At 43.9% G+C, this 24,371-nt stretch overlaps 1 non-coding gene across 1 annotated transcript; it reads right to left on the bottom strand.

The window, feature by feature from the left end:
• Window positions 1-10,382: 10,382 nt before the first annotated feature.
• LOC129402845 (U6 spliceosomal RNA) lies at window positions 10,383-10,492 on the bottom strand. Its single transcript, XR_008628883.1, has one exon. It is a non-coding gene; the product is annotated as a U6 spliceosomal RNA (small nuclear RNA).
• Window positions 10,493-24,371: the final 13,879 nt, after the last annotated feature.

The following is a 24,371-nucleotide window of genomic DNA, read 5'->3' on the forward strand; positions in this document are numbered from 1 at the left end:
ATAGTGGGGCTGGAGCAACAGCACAGTGGGTAGGGTGTTTGCCTTGCATGCAGCAGACCCGGGTTCAATTCCCAGCATCCCATATGGTCCCCTGAGCACCGCCAGGGGTGATTCCTGAGTGCAGAGCCAGGAGTAACCCCTGTGCATCACCAGGTGTGACCCAAAAAGCAAAAAGAAAAGAAAATAAGAGGGAAGTAGCAAAGATTTCACTCCCACAGAAAGGGGAGTGAATGAGAGAAATTTTGCAGAGGGCTCTGGTGGGGTTGTTAAGTAGCTAGAGGGCACGCATGCAGAAAGGTCAGGTTCTCTTCCTGGGACCACCAACGGTTTCCTGAGCACTGCCAAGAGCAATTTCAAGGAACATGCTGGGGAAAGTCCCTAAGCAGCACCGGGCCCCCCAAACATAAAAAACAGAAGTTGCAGAGAAGATCTGGGGAGTAAGACCCAAAGAATAGATTAGTAGATAAAGTCAAGCAGAAGGGTGGATAACCTCTCTGTGCCAACTAGTAAAGGAGAGATGAAATCAGGCTCATTTAAGTTTGCAGGTTTGGCAGCTCCTGCCGGGAGTTTTGAAAAAGCGATGGTTTCAAGTATACTGCTCAGGTAGGAAGGTGAGATCCTTCAACTGAAATACAGGGCAATCTTTGTGTAAATGGTGGTAGAGGAAGGCTCCAAATTTGAAGAGAGGAAACCTCAGAAGTGTGAGTTGTTTTAAAGAGAGGAATACAATAGAATAGTAGAGCACTACAGAAAATCATTCAAAGGAGTAACCATGCATTTAAATGACTCGGATCTACCCAAAAGTTTGACTTTTTCCAATACTGTGGCTGCTCCTGAGAAAGCGGGATATTTGCTTAATCTGCTAGAGGAGAGAAGAGCAAGAGAATCTAGGGAATTAGTGTCCTGTAAACAACGTACCACGGAGCCAAAGTAGGAATAGGAATTGAAGCAAGGGCCGGAAGTTTGAACAGAGCTAGACAAAGGCAGCAACGGGAGAAACACTGAACAGTCTTGAAGAAAGGCGATGGGTCTTAGACCTAAAGATTTCTGAGTAATTTTAGCAGTGGAACAGTGTTTGATTAGTGACAACATCCAAAGGGTACTCAGTGCCATGGACCTGATGTTGGTGGTCCCCACAGGTGGCTTATGTGAGTTGGGGAGGAGAAAGACGGTCACTTTCTCCCCATCCTCCTCTGCCACCTGGGACCCAGGGTTACTGGGTTCTTGTCTCACCTAGCAGAAAAGAATTTCAGGAGTAGACAAGCAGCAAAGTAAAAGAGATGTTAATTGGAGGCTTTTGAAGGGAAAGAGGAAGAGCAAGTGGGAGAGAGGGGAGAGTAACGTGCTCAAGAAGAACCCGGACTTCTCCAAGGGCAGAGAGAGCCCCTACATACATCTCAGTATTAGACATGAAAGCATGAAAGTCCACGTCTCAAGAGGGGAGATGCAGTGCCACATGTGCTGGGTCACGTGGGCGCGAGCAGCACATGGACTTGGCAGCATATGCTCGTTCAAGGTGACTTTTATAGGGTTTCTCCAACTGCCCCCATGCGGGGCTTCTACCTAGGTCAGAGTCCATTGCTAAGGCAGTAACCGGGGCGTTGGGAGTGGTGATGGCCTTTGAAATTCCTTTCCTGGACTTTTGTTTCTGCAGGAGCTTCTCTGGGTCTGTTGCTGGAGATAGGTGAAGGTCTTATCAGGCCCTAGATCTTGCTTTTTTTCTGTTTTCTGTAAGATTGACTTTCGCCATTGCCTTGGGAGGGGGCCTTCCCTATCGGCCTTCCTGCCTCCATCACACCTATTATTCCGTGCACAAGACATCCCCAACCCATCATTGAAAAAGAGAAAATGAGATATTGCTAGATTTTGATTTCTTCTAATGTAAGAAGCAGCTTGTTGTTACTTCCACACGGATTAAAAATTTAAACTTTACACTTAAATTTCATCAGTGACACTTGGTGATTCAAATGATGTGAATGAAGTGAGTTAAAATAAAAATCCTCGAGAGATGATAAATCACGGCATTTTTGCTTTTAATCATTGAAATGTTCATTTACATCTCTAGGTGAGAGGAAATGGCTGTAGCAACTGGTCTCTGTGGAAAGTCTTTCTGACTTGCTTCTTAGCCGGTTTGATAGCCACAGCAATTGGAGTACTCATCGTCTGCCTGGTGAATAGTAAAGCAAATGGCAATCCCTCCATTATTATCCAGATACCCTCAAACAACGGACAAACTGGAACAACCTCTACGACTGCTCAGTCCACAGTAAAAACTACCCAACCCACCATCTCATCCACTAAACCTGTAGCCACCACTTCAACTGGATCAGCATCCACAGCACCCGAGTCTTCAAGTAAAGCCACAGATACAACCCCTTCAAATGGACCCACATCTTCACCCGAGTCAACATCAGCAGCAACTTCCCCTCCAAGTGAAGCCCAAACTACAACTGCTTCAAAGGAAACTTCATCCCCTCCCTCTTCACCAAAACCAACACCTGCAGCACATGACCGTTCAAAGAATCTACCCCTTTAAAGTGAATCTACATCCTCTTCCTCTTCATCTGGATCGACACCTATAGCAGCTTCCCCTTCAAGGGAAACCATGGCGGTATCCCCTTGAAATAAATCTCCACCCTCCACCTCTTCATCTGAATTGACAGCTGTGTGGCTCCCCTTTCGATTAATTAACTTTTAGTTCTTCTGATTGTCATAAATTAACCTTTAGCTCCCATTTACCGTGGGCTCTACCCCCTAATAAAAGCTATTTCTTCTGAAATAGGTGAATCTATAGGCACTACCATTACTACAAATACTTCAAACTTCAGGCCATTTGAAAAACAATAATTTAGGCACCAAATAATGCAAAAGTCATCCCAAATTTCACTGAAAATACTCAAGCATTCAAAATTATTAAAAAATTTTATTTTTAGAAAAGTGAACATTTTAAGTAATGGAAAATCTTCTTTTAGTTTAGTCAAATAGGTAGAGAACATAATTTTTGTATAAGAAAAGTCACTAATTTTTTTCATTAAGGGAAATTAAAAAATTTTGCATACAAGATTTTATAGCAAAGGACCAAACATGAGAACCTTTCAGTATCTGTATTGCAAACCATAATGCCCCAAAGAAGAGAGAGAATATGGGGGAAAATTGTCCGCCATGGAGCCAGGGGGAGGGTTGAAAAGGGGGGGGTATATTGGGAACATTGATGGTTGAGAATGTGCAGTGGTGGAGGAATGGGCATTTGATCATTGTATGACTGAAATTCAAACATGAAAGCTTATAATTGTCTCTCACGGTGATTCAATTAAAAAAAAAGGAAAGGGCCGGAGCATCCCTCACTGAGCCACACACCCCATCCCTTACTGAGCCACACACACCATCCCTTACTGAGCCACACACACCAGCCCTTACTGAGCCACACACACATCCCTTACTGAGCCACACACACCATCCCTTGCTGAGCCACACACACCATCCCTTACTGAGCCACACACACCATCCCTTACTGAGCCACACACCCCATCCCTTGCTGAGCCACACACACCAGCCCTTACTGAGCCACACACACCATCCCTTACTGAGCCACACACACCATCCCTTGCTGAGCCACACACCCCATCCCTTACTGAGCCACACACACATCCCTTACTGAGCCACACACACACATCCCTTACTGAGCCACACACACCATCCCTCGCTGAGCCACACACACCAGCACTTACTGAGCCACACACCATCCCTTACTGAGCCACACACACCATCCCTTACTGAGCCACACACCCCATCCCTTACTGAGCCACACACACCATCCCTTACTGAGCCACACACACATCCCTTACTGAGCCACACACCCCATCCCTTACTGAGCCACACACACATCCCTTACTGAGCCACACACCCCATCCCTTACTGAGCCACACACCCCATCCCTTACTGAGCCACACACACCATCCCTTACTGAGCCACACACCCCATCCCTTACTGAGCCACACACACCAGCCCTTACTGAGCCACACACACCATCCCTTACTGAGCCACACACACCAGCCCTTACTGAGCCACACACACCGTCCCTTGCTGAGCCACACACACCATCCCTTACTGAGCCACACACCCCATCCCTTACTGAGCCACACACAACATCCCTTACTGAGCCACACACCCCATCCCTTACTGAGCCACACACCCCATCCCTTACTGAGCCACACACCCCATCCCTTACTGAACCACACACACCATCCCTTGCTGAGCCACACACACCATCCCTTACTGAGCCACACACACCATCCCTTGCTGAGCCACACACACCAGCCCTTACTGAGCCACACACACATCCCTTACTGAGCCACACACACCATCCCTTGCTGAGCCACACACCCCATCCCTTACTGAGCCACACACACACATCCCTTACTGAGCCACACACACCATCCCTCGCTGAGCCACACACACCAGCACTTACTGAGCCACACACCATCCCTTACTGAGCCACACACACCATCCCTTACTGAGCCACACACCCCATCCCTTACTGAGCCACACACCCCATCCCTTACTGAGCCACACACACATCCCTTACTGAGCCACACACACCATCCCTTACTGAGCCACACACACCATCCCTTGCTGAGCCACACACACCAGCACTTACTGAGCCACAGACCATCCCTTACTGAGCCACACACACCATCCCTTACTGAGCCACACACACCAGCCCTTACTGAGCCACACACACCATCCCTTACTGAGCCACACACCCCATCCCTTACTGAGCCACACACACATCCCTTACTGAGCCACACACCCCATCCCTTACTGAGCCACACACCCCATCCCTTACTGAGCCACACACACATCTCTTACTGAGCCACACACACCATCCCTTACTGAGCCACACACACCATCCCTTACTGAGCCACACACACCATCCCTTACTGAGCCACACACACCATCCCTTGCTGAGCCACACACACCAGCCCTTACTGAGCCACACACACCAGCCCTTACTGAGCCACACACACCAGCCCTTACTGAGCCACACACACCATCCCTTACTGAGCCACACACACCAGCCCTTACTGAGCCACACACACCGTCCCTTGCTGAGCCACACACACCATCCCTTACTGAGCCACACACCCCATCCCTTACTGAGCCACACACACATCCCTTACTGAGCCACACACACACATCCCTTACTGAGCCACACACCCCATCACTTACTGAGCCACACACACCATCCCGAACTGAGCCACACACCCCATCCCTTACTGAGCCACACACACCATCCCTTACTGAGCCACACACACCATCCCTTACTGAGCCACACACACCATCCCTTACTGAACCACACACACATCCCTTACTGAGCCACACACACCATCCCTTGCTGAGCCACACACACCATCCCTTACTGAACCACACACACCATCCCTTACTGAGCCACACACACCATCCCTTGCTGAGCCACACACACCATCCCTTACTGAGCCACACACACCATCCCTTACTGAGCCACACACACCATCCCTTACTGAGCCACACACACCATCCCTTACTGAGCCACACACACCATCCCTTGCTGAGCCACACACACCGTCCCTTGCTGAGCCACACACCCCATCCCTCGCTGAGCCACACACACCATCCCTCGCTGAGCCACACACACCATCCCTTACTGAGACACACACACATCCCTTACTGAGCCACACACACCATCCCTTACTGAGCCACACACACCAGCCCTTACTGAGCCACACACACCAGCCCTTACTGAGCCACACGCACCAGTGGCTTCGCCATTTCGGAAGTTTGCTCCCTGTGCTGTCCAAGACTCTGAACTCTGAACCCGCCCTCTGGTCCTGTGACCCTGGTGGCAACTTGCTCTTCTCTGTCTGCTGCTCCTCTCTTCTCTCCCTCTCTCCCAGGGGTGGTGGGGAAGCCTCTTCCAGCCTCTTGGGTTCTCTCAGCTGGTTTTGGGGAGCACCAGCTCTTCTGGAGTAGCTCCCCCACCCCCCAACTCTCCTTAGCAGCTTTTAGCAGCCTCCGAAATGCTACTGACCGTGGCATCTCTCTGCTGGGGTCACGGGTTCTCCAAGCCTCATCTCTAGAGCAGGTGGCTTCTAACAAGGGTGTTCCTCGCAGCAGCTCTCACTGGGGGACAGTCTACTGCCTCAGTCTCTCCCAGGGACCTTTCTTGTAGTGACAGAACAAAGTTGAAATGAAGCAAGGCACCGGCAGCAAGTGTTGAAGGTCAAGTGTTGAAGGTTTTGCTATATTCCCTGGGCCTTCCCTAAAGATCCTGTCTCTAATGTCCTATTGTTCGTACCAGTACCAAGAACTCATTGTTCTCTGGGCTTCGTTGAGGTATCACATATAACCATGAACTCATTCCCATGCTAGGCTCACAAGTGCAAGTGCGTCACCAGGCACATAGCTCTTCCAGGCCTAAGCCATGACTGTGTTAAGAAACAATCCTAATACTTTCAATCAAAGGTTCATACAATCCCACTGTCTTCTGTTCTCCTTACATCCTGATGAGAAACTGTTGGTCTCATTAAGGAATCTTAGACAAGATATGTCACTTCTCTCATTTTCCATTATTGCAGATTTAAATTAATGACACCACAGACACACAACTGCCATGTGTAAAATGTACGTCCACAAGTATTCCATGCATCCTAATGTTGCCCCAAAGAAACTTTAGCACTAAATGATTTTAATAGAAGAAAATTTAAAAGCATCATATAGTGGTTGCACCCCTTTTTTTCAAAGTTGTTTTTCATAGAATCTGCAATGACTATGTGGTTAAATTAATGTAGATTAGATTTTTTTTAATTGTAGTTACTTAGTTGAAATAAACCTTCACAGGTATTTGTAATGTCAAGACAGTCTTGAGAATCACTGGTACAAAGGACAGAGTCTAAGGATTCCATTTGTTGCTGTGATGTAAGTTCTCATAGTACTAAACATCAGAACCATGTTCTAGGCATGAAAGATAAAGAATCATAGACTCAGTTATGCACACAAAATTTACTTAACCAGTAAATACAAATTTTCTATAGGTAACAAGTCTCAGCATTAGCCTATTTAATCAATTGATTTAGTAGATATTTCTTTCTACTCACAAAGACAGGAAGCAGTTCTAGTAAACAAGCTGATCCTAAGAGTAATTCATCACTGAAGCTGCATTATTCTTGTGACTTAAAGAACCTCTGACTGCTTCTCCCAGTCTCCTGCAACCCGGGGTCACACCCATAAGCCACCTCCTGCCACGCCAGGTAATCTCATCAGCCACCCTCCAGAACTCACGGCTGCTTCTCCCAGAAGGGAGCATAAAATGAGGCCCCCATAACCATACCACCGGACTTTTCACTAAGCTGTTTTCACTTGGGGCGCGGGGCGGGGGTGAGCGGCAGGGTGAGAGCCCTCCCCGCCCCAAGGGACCCAGCCCTGGCAGCCGACCTCCACTACCCAATTTCTGCCATGCTCTAGGCCACTTTCCACACACTTAGGTTGAGCCTTACACATGAGTGAACATATTCCTGGACCATGTGGCCAACACACCATCATAGAGGGAAATAAATGTATATGTCTCTCAGAGAACCTGGCAAGCTACCAAAAGTATCCTGTCCACACGGCAGAGCCTGACAAGCTCCCCGTGGCATATTTGATATGACAAATACAGTAACAATAAGAGGTCTTCCCCTGACCCTGAAAGAAGCCTTCAATCATTGGGAAAGACAAATAAGGAGAGGCTGCTAAGATCTCAGGGCTGGGACAAAGGGAGACGTTACTGCATCTGCTCAAGTAAATCAATGAACAGTGGGATGACAGTGATACAGTGATAAAGAACCTGGTAGTTCTGCTGATGTTTCCATAATTTGTAATTCTCTTGGCGGTAAGGGCTGAGCTCTCCTCCTGAACTGGGTTTGACCGTGCTAGAGATGGGGGAGATATGAATATAGATCTCAGGGATCTAGTGCTGGGCAGAGGAAATAACTCAGGTATGTGAAAAGCAAGAAGTATTGCACTGCTGACTTCCTCCTCACCTAATCAGGAATTATTATTTTGCCGTTGTTGTTTTTGGTGCTGGAGACTCAGTCCAAATTCTCATCGAGGGGAGGTAAATGGGGGAGTTTTTCTGAACCTACTTTACTATGGCCGGATTCGGTGTCAGATTGTCTTTGGTTTATATTTTTGTCCCTTTCATGTACTAATTGTATCACTCATTTATTTATTTATTTTTAAAAGGTTTGGGTCAAGTGTTTTATTTGGTTGGATGATCAAACTGACTTTCAAGTAAAAAAAAGAACTATACTAGTACATGCTATATTAAAAGTAGTTTATAAATAATTGTAAACAAAGAAAATCTCAGGGATTATAATATAAATTTTAGAAACATTATAAAAATTGTCACAATATTCACACATCACATTTATATATAGAAACTACTAGCTTTCATGTGTATTCATATGTACCACAATTAACTGGAGGAGATTACGGAAGAAAACATCTCCATGCACTAGAGAGGCAAGAAATTTATCACTCATTTAGATCTTAATTTATCCATTCAATAAATTATCCACTCAATACTTACTTCCTCAGCCACTTCTACACTGGATGTTCAGGGACTAGTAAACAAGAAAAACAGGATTCGAGCTGTCAGTTTACATCACATTAAGAGAAATGGGTCATATAAAAAAGTAAAAGCATAAATGAACATTATAAGTAGCAAGTACCATAAGGTTATTGTTGAAAATAACAAATAGTCAGACTGGAGGGGGCGATACTTCTTTCTCCAGTTTTCCCTGTCAGAAGAACACGGTCTATCTAAATTTGGGGTCACATAAGTCCTATCCTGTGCCTTGTGGCCTATTGACCAGCACCTCTGCCTTCTTGCCACTAGATGTCAGTAGCTTCCACCTCTTCCACCAAAACTTGTCTCCAGACATTTCTAAACGTGGCCAGTGGGAGGAAGCAAAACCATCCGCTGCTTAAGATGAGGTCATGGTAGCATTGGGGAGAAGGGCTTCCCCGGGCCCTGGCCATCTGCTTCTCTGGAAGGGCTTCCTGACTTTGGCTGCTGACTTGGTTTCTCTTGTGGTCTCAGACGCACAGCTTTCCCCAAGCCTCAGCTTACTAAGGCACGTTGTGGGCCTCAGAGGTGCTGGAGTTTCCTCCCCGCCCTACTGCCCCCCCCACCCCACCCCACATTTCTCATGGAAGACCGGAGATGCTCCTCCAGGTGCTCTCAGCCTCACTCTAGTCTTGAATTCTCAGGTGTGTTTCCTCTCAGAATCCTCTTCCTGGACCCGGGCGTCCCACCCCGCTTTAGCTGCCAGTGCATTTTGTTTCTGACTCTTGTGAGTCTCAGCAACCCTGGCCCTGGCACCGTCTGTGCTCCCAGGGCAGACCCTGGCAGCTGGCCCTTGCTGCCGCAGTCCCGGTTTCTCGCTCTGACCCTGACGAGGAGATGGGTCGGTTCTAGTACCAGAACTGATCACTTGAGTCCTGCCCACAAACGCCCGGGTTGCTTGCGACCTGAGCCTTGCTCACTTGCAGTGCTCTCACGCACAAGCCCAGGCATTCCTTCCCTAAAAGGCAGCCCTAGTTCTTGGCTGGTGCATCCTTCTGGAATGCTCTTCTAGTCTTTAGCGGCTGAAACTTTACTCCTTTCTGTCTGTCTCATTTCCGTGTCACTTATCTCCAGATTTCAGCATATACTATGTTGAAGCTTTATAATGTCTTTCCCTTTCTTAACATTGTCCCAGATATATACAACTTTTATGGTGAGTGCACGGAAGATAGTGCCTACTATTATTTTAGGTACCTGCCAAAGAACATTCCAGAATCTCTTCAGAATGAATCTCTAATAATTAAGCAGTGTCCACACATATTTGACCATTTGTGTTGTTGTTTTTCAGATCACGTGGGGCAGTGCTCAGGGCTTACTCCTGACTCTGTGTTCAGGTATCAGGCCTGGTGGGGTTCAGGGGACAGTATGTGGTGTGGGGACCAAACTGGGGTTGGCTGTGTGCAAAGAAAGTGTCCTACCCACTGAACTATCACTCTGGCCCCTCTATTTGACCTTTTCAAGACCATACTTTTGATCTACATTTTATTTTATTTTATTTTATTTTGCTTTTTGGGTCACACCCGGCAATGCACAGGGGTCAGTCCTGGCTCATGCACTCAGGAATTACCCCTGGCGGTGCTCAGGGGACCATATGGGATGCTGGGATTCGAACCCGGGTCGGCCGCGTGCAAGGCAAACGCCCTACCCGCTGTGCTATCGCTCCAGCCCCTTGATCTACATTTTAAATATTTTAATATTAATATGTTTAATATTTAAATATTTTAAATATTTTAATTTTAAATATTTTTAATCTTTTAATTTTATTTTGCGCGTCATCCTTGCACAGGGGCCATGCTAATCTTTTCTGTATCATTCCAATTTTAGTATATTTTCTGTCAAAGTGAGCACTAGCAGAGCGGATAGAGTGTTTGCCTTGCATGCGGCTGACCTGGGTTCGATTCCTCCATCCCTCTTGGAGAGCCTGGCAAACTATCGAGAGTATCCCGCCCTCACGAGTCTGGCAAGCTACCCATGGTGTATTCGATACTCCAAAAACAGTAACAACAAGTCTCACAATGGAGATATTACTGGTGCCCGCTCCAGCAAATTGATGAACAATGGGATGACAGTGCTACAGTGCTATAATTTTATTTTATTTTAAGACACACTCTGATCTTTATTTTAAACTCCAGTTGCCATAGGCAGGTAACGTTTGCTGAGGGAAAACAGTCTTGAAACTGGAAGCAGGTTAAAGGCATGGAGACTTTGACACAAAGGACCCATCTCGGGAGCCCAGAAAGCCATTGAGATGTGGAGTTCCAGGCCCAGTGCGGGAGTTTCCTGAGAGGAGAGATGGCTGGGCCCCCTGGGAGGAGAGGCCGGGAAGAGAATACCAAATGGCCATCAGCTGCTCCCAGCTCTCCCCCTGGGCTACCACCTTAGCAATGGCATTCAGGAGAAGTGAATATAAACCAATCTGAACAAAGGAAGCATACACATGTGTTGCCTTGATGCAGGTGGTGCTAATGCCCAGTGGCCCGGCCACATAGTGCCCATGTACATGCTGCCCACATCTTGAGATTTGGACTTTCCAATGAATGTGGGATGTGTACTGGCTCTCTCCATTTCGGAGAAGCCCATGTTCTTGCTTGACTACCTCTCTCTCTCTCTCTCTCTCTCTCTCTCTCTCTCTCTCTCTCTCTCTCTCTCTCTCACACACACACACACACACACACACACACATTCTCCCCCACCCCCATTCCCCTTTCTCAAAATTTCCAAATAAAAGCTGTTTTGATTTCACTACGTGTCTCCTCCTAAAATTCTTTTCTGTGAGGGCAAGGCAACAGACTCGAAAAGGCCTGGGTATGGTCTAACTAAGACTGACTCTCCCTTCCTGAAAAGAACTTCTTCATTTTCGCCCTGCAGCCTGAGTTCATGGCTCCTGGAGAAATCAAGTTGTAGGGATCAATTCCCCCACCTCGCAGAATGAGTAAATGTCGGGCATCGCTTGATGGCTACCTCTTGGGGTGGGCTGTAAAGTCCGTGCGGTGCACGGCAGACTTTCACCAGTCCTAGATTTCCCTGACTTTCCTGGGGTTTATAGAGGTGGATCCAATGAAAGTAGATTTTCTTTTCGAAGCTTCTGTCTCTCTCCTTCCTACCTCCCATAAGCGATGGAGGAAACTTCATTGGCAGTGCAGTGCTGGAGATCACTGGGTCTATTTTATCTTGAGCAGTGATGGCATCACTTCCTGGTGTGGGTCCATAATTCTAGCAATTTGGGGCTCATATTTCTGGTCATAGATTTTCTTCCATATTCTTATGTTTGTTTTTCAGGTTTCCAATTCCTTTGATCTCTACTTAATCTTGGCTAATTCAAATCCTTCTTACTGACTATTGTAGCTAACTTTCCAATTAATTGACTAAGAATTGGAATGCCACCTGAACTTGCCAACCTGGCTTCTGTAGCACTCAGCACGCTGGTTCTTTTAATTTTTACTGAGTCACCGTGAACTAGAGCATTACAAATTGTTCATGATAGCAGCTCAGTCATACAACGTTCCAACACCCATCCTTCCACCACTGTAATTTCCCAGCACCAGTGTCCCCAGTTTCCCTCCCGGCCCTTCACTCTTTAGCCACCCCTCCCCCAACCTGCCTCTATGGCAGACACCTCTCTTTCTCTCGCTATTTCTTTCTATCTCTCTCTCATTTTAGGCATTATGTTTTGCGATACAGATGTTGAAAGGTTATCATATATATCCCTCTACCTGCTTTCAACACTCAATTCTTGTCCAGAGTGATCATTGCCAACTAGTGTTGTCATAATGGATCCTTCTTTATCTTAACTACCCTCCACCTCCTACACCCCTGACCCACCACTGACCAGTCCTTCTGGCCCATTTTCCCTGGCCTTAGATATTAGTTTCATACTGTTTTATTTTCATATCCCACAAATGAAGTCAGTCTTTCTATATCTGCCCCTCTCCTGGCTCATTTCACTTAACATGACACTCTCCAAGTCTATCCATTTGTAGGCAAATTTCATGAATTCATTTTTCCCTAACAGCTGTGTAGTATTCCATTGTGCAGATGTACCATAGTTTCTTTATTCATACATCTGTTCTCAGGCACTCAGGTTGCTTCCAGATTCTGGCTATTATGAATCGTGCTGTAATGAACACAGAAGTGCAGATGTTGTTTCTGTCTGTTTTTGGACCCCCAGGGTATATTCCTGGAAGTGGTATTGTTGGATTGAATAGGAACTTAATTTCTATTTTTATTTTGAGGAATGTCTACATTATTTTCCAAAAAGGCTGGACCAGTCGGCATTCCTACCAGAAATGAATGAGGGTCCCTTTCTACTCACATCCATGTCAGCACTGGTTATTCCTTTTCATTTGTATGTGTGCCTGTATCTGTGGCATGAGATGATATCTCATTGTTTTGTTCTGTTTTGTTTTTGATTTTCATCTCTCTGATTAGTGATGTAGAGCATTTTTTCATGTCTTTTGGTCATTCACATTTCCTCATTTCTTCTTTGAGGAAGCTTCTGTTCATTTCTTCTCCTTAGTTTTTGATGGGATTGGGTTTTATTTTAATTTTTTTCCTAGTAAAGTTCTATAGTGCCTTGCATATCTTTGATATTAACCCCTTATCAGATTGGGTGAATAGTTTTTCCAAATCCATGGGCTGTCTTTGTATCTCTGTTGCTGTTTATTTTGAGGTGCAAAAGCTTCTTAGTTTAATAGCCCCATTTGTTAATCTTTGCTTCCACTTGCTCAGCCTGCGATGTTTAATCTTTGCAGATGCCTTGAGGTTCAATGCATGGAGGATTTTGCCTATGTATTCTTCCATGTACCTTATGGATACAGGCCTGATGTTGAGATTGTTAATCCATTTTTATCTGACTTTTGACAGCACACTGTTTCTAGAGAGAAAAAAAAAGATAACGACTAGTGACCTTAAAAGTATAATTTATGGGGCTGGAGTGATAGCACAGCGGGTAGGGCGTTTGCCTTGCACGCGGTGCACGCGGCCGACCCGGGTTCAAATCCCAGCATCCCATATGGTCCCCTGAGCACCGCCAGGAGTCATTCCTGAGTGCAGAGCCAGGAGTAACCCCTGTGCATCGCCTGGTGTGACCCAAAAAGAAAAAAAAAAAAAGAAAAAAAAAAACAAAAGTATAATTTATTCAGGATCGCCATTGCTTAAGTCATAGCAACTTCATTTATATCAAGATAAAAATGCTGCAATGCATACTATAATTTTTTCCTTCAAAGCTAATATTAAAGGCCTTTTTTCAGGAAGCTGATGTTGAAAACAATTTTATATAAAGATAAGACCAATCACATTTTGGACCACTGTCAAAGAGACTGAAATTCAAATTTTTTGCAATATCCCAGTGTAGCCAAGAACACTTTCAAAAAGGTCTTATTTCAGTCCAGTAAACATTTTAATAACTACTAACACCTTGGAGGATATAATTATATTAGGATTATCTAATATATATTATATATTTTTATATATTATATAATACATATATTATATAATATAATCCTAATATAATTATATTAGGATTAAGTCACTTAACTCTAATTTTCATTTTTAAGAATCCAGTGTTTTGAATAATTCACTTACATACCAGCAATGAATAGAATCATTGGAAATATGGAGGTATCTGGCTACTAAAAAACTACATCTTTTTGGAAAGGTTTCTCTTTTGGCACAGGGATAATTCCAAGGAGGAATTATATGATTATATATTACCATATATAATATATAATATGATATCATATATTATGTCATATATAATATATAGTGAGAGTCTCCTGCCCTCATGCCTGGCTGTCTTCACCGGGGCCCCGGCGGGGGCGAGGGGGCGTGGATTGAGTTTCCCTCCCTGCCCTGAGCAGAGCCCCAGCAGACAAAGACCTCTGGAACCGAGCCACAGCCATGCTCGAGGCCACTCTCCACATGCTCGGATGAGCCTCACACATGAAGGAACCAGAAGAGGAACCCACATGTGCAGGACCCGGGGCTGAGATCTCCAAGCCTGCTTGGATCAGGACTGATCCTCTACCCAGATCTCCCTTTTTCCAGTAGCTAGGCAGTCACACCCACAAACTGACCCGGGCCCGTGTAATCCCATCAATGGCCAAGATCCAGAGACCATAAAACAAAGTTTCCCAGAAGCAAATGCAGCCACTTGACCTCTTATTGTCTAGTTCTCCCTCTCAGAGAACCTGGCAAGCTACCGAGAGTATCCTACTCTCACGGCAGAGCCTGGCAAGCTCCCCATGGCAAATTCAATATGCCAAAAACAGTAACAATGGTGGGTCTCATTCCCCTGATCCTTAAAGAGCCTCCAATGTGGCACCATTAGGAAGGACGACGAATAAAGAGAGGCTACTAAAATCTCAGGGCTAGGATGAATGTAGACATTCCCAGCGCCCGCTTGAGCAAATCAATGATCAACGGGATGACAGTGATACAGTGATATATTATCATTATTGTTGTTGTTAATATTCTATCATTGTGATTCCTTTGTATTTAGGTCAAAATCATAATATTTGGAGTAGGCAAAGATGTACTCTTTCCCCTGAAGAGAACTTGTTAAAACCACAGAGACATAGGAAATGATTAGAATAGCTATTAAAGCAAACCAAAGCAAAATTTTGCAAAGGCTGATAAAAGCAAGGCTCAAAGGCAAAGCAGAGCAACTGGAGGGGAATGTTATTAACTGGAATGGAACAGAAGAAGGAGAAAGAAGGAAGAAAGGAAGAAATAATTGGAGGACACTTGCCACAAGAACTTAAAGGGCCCTTGATATCTCCCTAGGAAAATCAGAGCAATGGTCAATTCCTGGAGGCTATGGACCTGAGTCATTTTAGCAGAGGATAAAAAAGCTTAGGGTTGCTGAAGGTGGAAAAAAGTAGCATAGGACCTTATCAGTCGCTGGGACAGGAAAAAGACACAAATTTAGGTTATGCTAGAGAGAGACCTAATCACTTCTCTTGCAGGATACTTGGCTACTGTGGGATTGGAGGGAATCCCCCTGAAATACCCTACACCTCTCACATTCTGGGGGCCCTATAGGCATGGGTCACTGTATTCAGTAGAACTAGACATGAATGTTGTCTCTCTAAATAAGAAACAACATTTGGTCTTTTCTCTACCTCCTACCTGCTCCTAAATGGAAGATGCTAGAGTTCAGAGGAGGGAAAGGAAATGTGATTATGGTGACACAACCAGAAAAATCTCACACCTCCACATGATCTTTAGATGCCTACCATTGAAGCCCCTTGTTACCTTAGAGATATTGGGAAAGGGAATATGGAAGGGGGAGGGATGAGACAAACACTAAATTGAATAAACCATTAAAAGTGTGTGTGTGAATTTGTGTGTGTGTTTTGTATTTAATAGGCTAAGACTGGGACTTAAACACCAAAGGAGATTTTATTAGCACAAAGGAACAGGAAAGAGGTAGATGTTGCTAAGGTGTCATTAAGCACTCTGCTAACCTCTGGCAAGGAAGAATTCAATACAGTATCACTGGAAGCAGGTTTTGGAAAATAAATGCTCATTTCATGTTTATATAAACTTGGAACACCCAAGAAGTTTGTTAGATATAGTACTGTCCTACTTAGTATCACTTTGGATAATCACAGAAGTAATGGACATTAAAAATCCTGCACTGTAGCATCTTAGCACTGTCATCCCATTGTTCATCGATTTGCTCAAGTGAGCACCAGTAACATCTCCTTTGTGAGACTTGTTGTTACTGTTTTTAGCATATCGAATACACCACAGGTAGCTTGCCAGGCTCTGCCGTGTGAGCGAGATACTCTCGGTAGTTTGCTGTGCTCTCCAAGAGGGATGGAGGAATCGAACCAGGGTCGACCACGTGCAAGGCAAATGCCCTACTTGCTATGCTATCGCTCCAGTTCATTTAAAATCCTACTTACCAAAGTTTTAATTCTACTTGTAGGGTTGAACCACAGTTACATTAATCTTTAGTTATTTATTGAAATTATTTTTTTCAACTTGCAGCCTGGGAATATGGAAATATTCATTTCTACTTGATCTCTCAAACCATTCTCCCTGCTTCCATGGGGAACATGTTCAAAAATATAAATTGGATTGAATGACAGGTATTCAAGGAAATCATGTGACTTCAAATAACCTTCAGAATATAGTTTTATCAACCATTTCCTAAGCTGCCAGCTCTTCCTGGAGCATCCCCTCTTCTTTCTTCACCTGAAGCACTTCTTGCCTATCCCACAAAATTCAGCTGCTTAATGCTGCATATGGCCTCCCCCTATATCAGCATTGGGATGGATGGCTTAGCACTCCAGTGCCCAAGGAGTATCTTTAATAAAATACACACCACACTGTATTGTAATCACCATGTTTGAAAGCTCATCCACCTTCCAGAAGTTTCTTGTCCTTTGTCTCTGAACCCAGAGCACTTAGGTCCTTACCTACACAAAGCTCATATCAACAGGTGTTGAGTACATGAATTCATGGACAGATATATGAGATATGATTCTTTAGCAATCAACTGGATTTTTTTTTTGCTTTTTGGGTCAAACCTAGCGATGCTGCATAGGGATTACTCCTGGCTCTTCGCTCAGGAATTACTTCTGGCAGTGCTCAAGGGACCACAGGGGATACTGGGAATCGAACTCGGGTCGGCCATGTGCAAGGCAAATGCCCTATCCGCTGTGCTATTGCTCCAGTCCCAATCAGCTGAATTTTGCCAGCAAAGTCACCTCTCATAAAAGGTTTTATGGAGCAAAATGTTTAGCAAGATTCCCAGTTGTCAAGTTAAAACAGCTTATGACAATTTGTCCAACTCTCATAAATTTCAATTGGAAGGTGCAGTTGTCAGTGACTGAGGTCCCATTATAGATTATTCATTTAAGGGGTATGGTTTAATGGAGAATTAAATTCTTAACAAGAATTTAAATTCAAATAAATCAATCGCTTTTGAGAGCAAAGAACAAAACACTAGTGTAACTTATCTGGCAGAATTATTTAATCGATGGCACAACTTTCCAAGTCATCTTCCTTGCAGTGGGGAAGAGCGTATTCCTTCTCCATATTTCTATTTCATTGACTATAAACTGGCTTCTCAATCCACTCTATCAGTCTTCCTTCCGATTTTGTCACATATCTATAACTTTGCATAGCAACTACAACTTCTTAGAGAATGTTTAAAATAGAATTTGAAAAAGAAATCACGAGAATATAAAAGGCATTGAACAAAGTGATAATTTTCTGAGCGAGGATTTTGAAATTGGTTGCAATGGAATAGGAGGAAAATACAAGATACATACTACAGATGTGGAACAATTTTAAATTAAAACTGTGAGTAGAATAATATTTCTAACTCATAACTTATACTTGAGCTTTACATCTGTCGTGAAATAACTTTCTATTGATAAATCAATGTATTTTGCAACAGTTTTTGTTTCACTTATGTTAAGATTAAAAATAGAGTTTCACATGTAAAGATTGATATGTTTATAATTTATAGACTTCTTATGGGCTGGAGTAATAGCACAGTGGGTAGGGCATTTGCCTTGCATGCGTCCAGCCTGGGTTCGATTCCTCCACCACTCTCAGAGAGCCCGGCAAGCCACAGAGAGTATCTCGCTCACACAGCAGAGCCTGGCAAACTATCCATGGCGTATTTGATATGCCAAAAACTAGTAACAAGCGGCCCCACGCGAGATCGACCCCGGAGGCAACTGAACCACTTTGGACACGAGCGGCGCCCCCAAAATGCCTCCAAACTGTGTGCCCGGAGCTTCTGGCCCAGGCGCTGCAGGCAGGGTATGGTCTTTTCTCTCTCAACTCTTTCTTTTTGAACGCAGCGAGGCTATAGCCGGTTTTTAGACTCTACAGGAAGCCCGGGATAGCCGATGGGCGGGACTTCCGGATCCGCCCTGTGCCGGCCGACATTTAAGCACAGAGCCATGTGGGGACGCTCCTTTGCGGCCCCGCGTGAGATCGACCCCGGAGGCAACTGAACCACTTTGGACACGAGCGGCGCCCCCAAAATGCTTCCAAACTGTGTGCTCGGAGCTTCTGGCCCAGGCGCTGCCAGCGAGTGATGCAATTACCAAAAGAATTTTCCCTGGACTTCATATAGAAATCCAAAACCGCGAGGCTGCGATACAGCCGCCCGACCTAATATCTCTTGATTGTCAGCAACGTGTAAATGTTCCTTTTTGGCAGGGCTTACCGTGGGGGGAAACTCCAAACAATAGTACTAAGTTTTTTGTTGAAGGGTAAAAGATTGTAGCGATAGAATTTTAGGCAGAATTTTCCCTGGACTTTATATAGAAACCCAAAACCCCGCGGCCGCGGCAGCCTAATGTCATCTAAGCATCAGCAATATGAAATGGTTCCTTTGTAATGGGTTGGACTTTGGGGGGACCATAATAGGGTTAAAGTTTGTAGCGACGTGTAATTTCTGGCTGTACTTTCCCTGGACTTTATACAGAAATTCAAAGCCGCCAGGCCGCTGCCATGGCCGCGCAACCTATTGTCATTTAATCATCACCAATATGAAATGGTTCCCTTTTAATGGGTCGGACTTTGGTGGGAAATCCCAACAAGAATAGTAAGTCATTTGCTGAAATATTGAAGGCCACCAAAGTGGTAGCCATCTCTATAGACTGAACTAAGCCATATCCCCACGCCGGCTGAGAAGAAATATCCTTCTTTCTCGGGAAGAAACGCGGCGTGGCGTTAACCATAGTATGATGTCCATTAAGCTGACACGGACCTGGTGGCATGGGAATGGGATACAAGGGAATAAATTATTATGTACTGGGAACAGCGGGACGCTGGTGGAATCTCGAGCCGGGGCCGATACCAGCGTATTACTTTTGGTTCCAGAAACTGCTTGCAGACATTCTACCAGACTATCAACTAAGCCAGAGCCCCATGCCGGCTGATGACGAGAAATAACCATCTCTTTTGGTTTGTTTTCCCTTTGTCAGGCAGCGTGGTGATTACTAAACAGGCGTGATCTCGGTGGCTCGGGACGAGGGGGGAAAAAAATAGAAAAGTTATGTAACAAACAGCGGGACTTAATATCTCTACATTCTCAGCAATGGAGAGCCATCAAATGCTTCCTTGACAGTGGGACTGTCTTCTCGTTTTTGGGGGTAAACCCTACCAACAATAGTGAGTTATGTGTTGAAACATGGACTGTAACCAAGATAAAGCGTAAATGAAGTGAAACTTATCACTTACAAGGGCGGGGACTGGGGGGGCGGGAGGGGGCGGGAGTATAATGGGGTGGTTGGTGATGGAATATGGGCACAGGTGAAGGGAAGGGTGTTTGAGTACTGTATAACTGACATAATCCTGAGAACTTTGTAACCCTCCACACGGTGATTCAATAAAATTTAAATTAAAAAAAAAAACTAGTAACAAGAAGTCTCACAGTGGAGACATTACTGGTGCCCACTTGGCAACAGGATGACAGTGACAGTGACAGACTTCTCATTCTGGATCTAATTGATAATATTTAAAATATATTATTAAGCTGCTTCTTGAATTCAATTTTTGGTGATCATTATCACAGAATTGATATCATAGTTCTACAAAACTAACTCTGCAAACACGATGAAGTCAAGATAGAATATATGACTTCAGTGAATAATTTTTAGATAATTTTTCAGGACTTAGCCAAGATTTTAAACTATAGCGTCAGATGGATCATAATTTTTCTATACCGGACAAAAATTTATTAGAAAATAGCTTTCCTACCAGTTTATTATAAATAATTTATTGCCACCTCAATACATACACTAAAGACCACTGCCTTTTCCTGGATTCTGCACTGCAGGTATATAGATTATATTCGTGCTTGTAATTCCCATATAAGAAAGATTTTGAATTTGGAGTCAGAGTTTTGAATTCTAAGAGCTGAAATCAGATGATGGGAGACAAGCAATTCAGTCAATGTCTTATGAATAGAAACTCAATACCTACTTTCTACAACTTGTTTTTTGCTGATAGAGTGAAAATTTTCCCTAAAAGATTTCTAATTGGTTATTCAGTGTTTTTACCCCTAAGTTGAATAATCCTAAATATTGGCAAGAAAATAAAAGATTATAAAGGCTAGCAACTGTATAAACACATGCTCAATAAACTCAATAAACTGAGCATGTTGCAACTGTAAGCTAATTGTACTTACAATAAAAACCAAGATGTGCAAATGTTTAATCCCCAGATCTTAGGATAGTGCTAAGTGCTTGGTTAGGAAATATTTGCTAAACTTGTTGAATTAGACCTTGATTTCTTTCTCTAAGACATCAGACTTTGGCATATAAGGTCCTGAAACTACTTTAACCAAAGTTCTTTCTTATAACATTCAGATCTTCAAATTCTGTCTCACCCAGAAATTCTCACCAGTAATTCTTGATCTGATTGCCAGTCTCATCTTATTCTCTACTCCCTTTCTTCTAGTTCACCCCAAATTATTTTTCATCTACATAATTTTTATGTGCATAATGGCGATTTTACCTCTAAACTTAAAAGTTCAATATTTTTTTACAGCCACCACAACCACAGTATGTACATCAAAACAGAAAAAAGTGCTACTTCTCTCTCTGTCACTGATAAATCATGTCCACTTTAGTTTTATCTGTGTTGCTAATATAGGGATTTATGATAATTCATGCAGGTAATTTTATGACAACTATCGAAACAATAAAAATAGCACTCTAGGTGCCTGTCCTGTGGGCACCTGTGTGATAAAAGGGGCTCTAACAGTCACTGGGACAACTGAATCAGGAACAGTAATAGTGTCCAGTAATAATGTGTCCAGTAATAATGGACACAACCTCTCAACAATACTTTTAAAATCATCTATCACTGATGCATTTATTCATTGCTCCAACCATCAGATCATCAATACCTGGATAACTGGGATACGGTGATTTTGTATCAGTTGCTATAGTTTAGGTTTATATCATCATCGTTGTATTGTCCCTTCAGCTACGTCTCTCTGCTACAGTCCTCATGACTGTCTCTATTGTCCTATTTATGAGTCCTTAGGGGCGAGGAATTTGGTCACAGACTTACTCCAGACTCTGTGCTCAGGGCTCACTTTGGGTGATGCTTGAGGAAATCATATACAGTGCTAGGATTGAGCCTACAACATACAAGAATCTTACCCTATTACTATGGTACCCCTTACTTTTGACTCATAAAATGAATCCTGACTCTTAAAATGCTACGGTGAGTGAATTATTAAAGAGGGAGAAGAAGAAGAAGGGAGACACTGGAAAATGAAATCAGAGGACAAAGGTGTCGAAAAGAAGGAATCCTCCATGTTGTCCATCCACAGGAAGGACTAATACCAATAAGAAAAATACATAGGGGCTGGAGCAATAGCACAGCGGGTAGGGCATTTGCCTTGCACGCGGCAGACCCAGGTTCAAATCCCAGCATCCCATATGGTCCCCTGAGCACCGCTAGGCGTAATTCCTGAGTACATGAGCCAGGAGTAACCCCTGTGCATTGCTGGGTGTGACCCAAAAAGCAAAAAAAAAAAAAAGGATATGTACAAACTTAATTCAAATTAGCAAGAGGAAGTTATTAGAAAATCACAAAGCAGTTAATTTGGGTGGGGAAGCAAGGGAGGCAAAGTGGGTGGGAGGAAATGAAGGGAACAGTGTACTCAGTCTTTACAAAATTCTAGGCTACAATATTAAAAAAACAAAAAAATGCTGGGGAACTAGTACAGGAAGTAGGAACTTCATTGTACCTACCTGGCATTGCGTATGGTCCCCCAAGTTCCTCTAGAAATTACTCCTGGGCATGGTTGGATGTGGCACCCAAATAAACAAATATTCTCTCTAAACCAATACAACAATTAAAAGGAGCTAGAGAGCTAAAGTCTTGTCTATTTTTGTTGCTTTTTCTATTTATTTCTAGATCAAGAAACTTGAATATATTTGTAGATTGAGATGAATAAAGAATTAGAAGAAGAAAGAAGAATTAGAAAATACTTATTCTATATTATATGTGAGACCATCATCATGTATATAAAAGTTACTGGTGATATCAAGTCATCTAAAGTTGTTCTAGTTCATTTTTTCTTTTGATACCTAATTATTTCTTAATTGATAAACACTGTTCCTGATTTCCCCTACAGAGCATCCAATTTAGTGATAAAGGTAGAAAAAAAAGTATTTATAGATAGTAAGTTCAGCTTATGTGTTATGGGAAAAAGTTTTAAGTAAAATAATAGTATGATAGGATTTCAGAGTTATGCAGGGCACTAATTTGTAAACATTGTCCAGAAAAGCAGAGACCTTAGAGACAGACCTCTCGGGCACCTGGGAGTATGTTATGCTTAGGCTGGCCAGAGTCTAGCAACATCAGATTGAGTGAGAGGCAGGTTGGAGTAACAGAAGTGAACGGGGAAAGTAGATAGTGCAGGGCTCTGCCTACTGCTATCAGGGCCACTTTCTATCCTAAACAAAGTGGGAATTCATCAGAGGGATTTTATCCAAGCAGTAACACAAAAATATGCACTTCAGCTATATGAAAAGCTATATGGTGAATAGCCTAGAAAGGAATATGGATAGAATGAAGAAAACTAGTTCAGAGGAAAATGAAAATAATTGAGGTGAAGAAAGATTAAACTTTGGACCAGCAGGGTAGCAGTGGGGTACTCAAACATGCCAGGATTTGGGGTCTAGTCCGATGGCAGAGTCATTGGCACTTGTTGATGGACTGATTACAAGAGTGTTTTGCAACCCTTTCTCTACCTTGTCTCTTTCTAACCTTTTATTCTTTCCTGTGTCTCCCTCACACCATCCTTTATGATTTGTGGTCTGTTCTTGGGATAGTCAACAGGCCCACAGGGAGTCATATGATCTGTGGAGAAACACTGGGTATGGAGCTTAGGAGGAGGAAAACAATGTCTGAGTTAGCAAAAAGGATTCAAGAGATTTAGCAGAAACCAATACTGAAATGGATGTAGACTCCTTTGTGGACCACCCCAGTGGTAGATTGGAAACCTGTAGGGCTGCACCCAGAGATGCTTTGGGAGACAATGTCGTGGTTGGGGATGGAACTAGAACTGGTCTCAGGCGTGAATCTCAGTCCATAGGATTAATCTCAGGTTCCAAGTCTCTGAGAGTATAATGAAGTCTGGTTTCTTGAGTGACATTGGAGTGCCATCGCTTTCCAGATTCAACACTTCCCGATCCTCATCTGCCCCACAGTGGGCATTGCTATGAAAGTCCAGCTGCACTCTTTGGCACCTTCGGCAGGAAGGTCAAACTGATGCCAGCACCACCTGCATGGAGATTCTCACCCCAGTGAAAGTGAAAACATTTCCCTTTCACTAGCTCTCCTCAAACCGCTGTTTGCGTGAACACAGTGGGAACTTCTTTTCTCAATAGCCTCATACAGCCAGCCATTATTTATTCTGTCTGGTCTCATGGGGTTCGTGTGTCATTATCAGTCTTAAAATCAAGTCAAATTTTGGATGACTTGTTTCAACCCATTGCCACAGGATATCCACAAGAGACACAATAGGTTTTGTAAAGTTATTATAGAGGGGCTTTGGAGGCAAGATGGTGCCAGTGCCCCCTGAACTCCTCTAGCTTTCCCGAACCCAACTCACCATCTCGCCTTAGACAGCATGCAGCCCAGCACACCAGGCATGGAACTCTATGTGTGATCCCTGCTAGAACTCTATGTGTTATTCCTGCTAGACGTCTCCCGCTGTTTTGCAAGATTC

The sequence above is a fragment of the Sorex araneus genome, chromosome 2 (assembly GCF_027595985.1).
Source record: "Sorex araneus isolate mSorAra2 chromosome 2, mSorAra2.pri, whole genome shotgun sequence".
Taxonomy (NCBI): Eukaryota; Metazoa; Chordata; class Mammalia; order Eulipotyphla; family Soricidae; genus Sorex; species Sorex araneus.